A 2023-nucleotide genomic window follows, 5' to 3' on the forward strand; every position below is an offset into this window, starting at 1 on the left:
ATTTCAATTTAAAACTTGAAAAGTATTTTAAAATAATGTAAAAAGCAGCAAAAGATACTGACTCAGAAAAAATGTTTTATTAGGATGTTGTATAGATCAACGTTCCATGAAGTCAAGAATTGTTAGTAAAATAAATCAGGGTTCCAATCACTTTCATGGTTTAAAATGTAAAAAGTTATCATTTTCAAATATACCAACCACAGTTTCAAAAGCACTTCTTATAATACCTGCACAATAACTCTATTAAAAAAGTATACCAGGGCCAGGGATTTAGCTCAGTGGTTCTGCTACCTCCCTCACAAGTGCAAGGTCCTGAGTTCGATCCCCGGTTCCAAAAAAATAAAATAAAATTTAAAAAGTATACCAATAAACTTAATGAATAAAAAAGTTATTATATCATTATGACTATTTTCAACATCATAAATTGAAACTATTACTTAACAGAGAAATATAAATCAAATAAATACAACTGAAATTTTATCATTCTGATTTACTCTAGTGTTAAAAATATCATTAAAGTTCACTTTTCTAATAAGGCAACATTTGTATCAAAAATATCTTAAAGGCAACTTCACCTTTCAAATGCCAAAAATAATAACATTTTGGAATCTTTTTTTTAAACACAGCCTACCTAAAATGAAAAAAAAATTGAAAACTTGTTCTTGACATCTAATACAAAATGTTAATTATCTCTTTTTCAGTAATATGGAGTTAAATATAAGCTATGTATGGCATTTTAAAGGAATTTGGAATATATAAATGTTAAAATTTGTTTTATCTTGGTTCTTATGACAAAATTCATTATTATTGTTGGGAATTTATATTTTATGACATGATTTTCCTCAAACATGAGTTCTTAGATGAAGAGATAATTTCGGTAGGGTTTAAGAAAACATAAAGAGGTTAATGGGAAAAAAATATTCCAAGATGGATATATAACAGTCAGAGTGCTTTCAATTTAAGTTTTACCATCTAGTACACTCAATTTTTATGGGTCTCAGGAGATATTTCTTCAGCCTTTAGTAGGAGCCTTAAAATTTATGTCTCTAATCTGAGAAGAAAGATAGTTAATAAAACTTTCACTATTCTTTCACAGATATTGAAGGTTTCAATGAGTGTACCCTTTGTTAAAAGACCTTTGAAAGGAACACATAAGAAATCAAACAAAATGACAGATAAAACTGAGTGAAAAGAACAAAGTTAATGTTTTAGGTAGCAATATTATTTCATCTATACTTACTACACCTGAAGCAACAATTTAAGAATTATATTTCTCCACAAGAAAAACAAAACACTACAAAATGACCTATTATATCATGATTGTACAAGTGGAATTAAAGAGGAGCTATATAGAGAGCTTGAGCTCATCAAAGTTCTCTATTTGGACAATATGGATATAAAAAGAGCACATTTTGAGCAAATTAAAGGTACTTGGTGGAAATGATTGAGAAATGGATTAGGTCATATTCTCTTTAAACATTTTTATTAAAATAAGAGAGTTTTGTAGGAAAAATCTACATTTGAGAGGTACTAAAAATATTTGTCCTTGAATGTAATATTTCAAACATGAAAACTGAAGAAGAAAAAGTTTTCACTTGGTAACTCAAAAAAAAAAAAACCATACTGTCTATTTCAGAGATTTGGGACTAGAAAACAATTCTGAATTTAAGAATGATTTACAAATGAATTTGTACATGACTGAAAGATCTTATAGAGATGCATTGATAAATTTATAATTCAATATACAAAACAACTCTTTTAAAAATAATTTAAAGATATTGGAGAAGCTTAACAGAGTTTTTTCATGAAAGAAGTTTTCAAATGACTCAAAACAAATGAAAAATTTTTTCATATAAATATTTTATTTTAGTCAAATGCATTCTATAAAATATTGCTTTATTATATTTACCTTAGATGTATAGCACAGGCTCTATAATTATCAGAAACACTATTCCTACAGCAGTGAACCCACAAGTAGTATAACACAGTGCCATGACAATGGCCTTTCAACCAAAAGAAGCTG

Source organism: Heterocephalus glaber, unplaced genomic scaffold, assembly GCF_053883595.1.
Source record: "Heterocephalus glaber isolate CG9 unplaced genomic scaffold, H.glaber_assembly_v1.0 deba00001577, whole genome shotgun sequence".
In the NCBI taxonomy this organism is placed as follows: Eukaryota; Metazoa; Chordata; class Mammalia; order Rodentia; family Bathyergidae; genus Heterocephalus; species Heterocephalus glaber.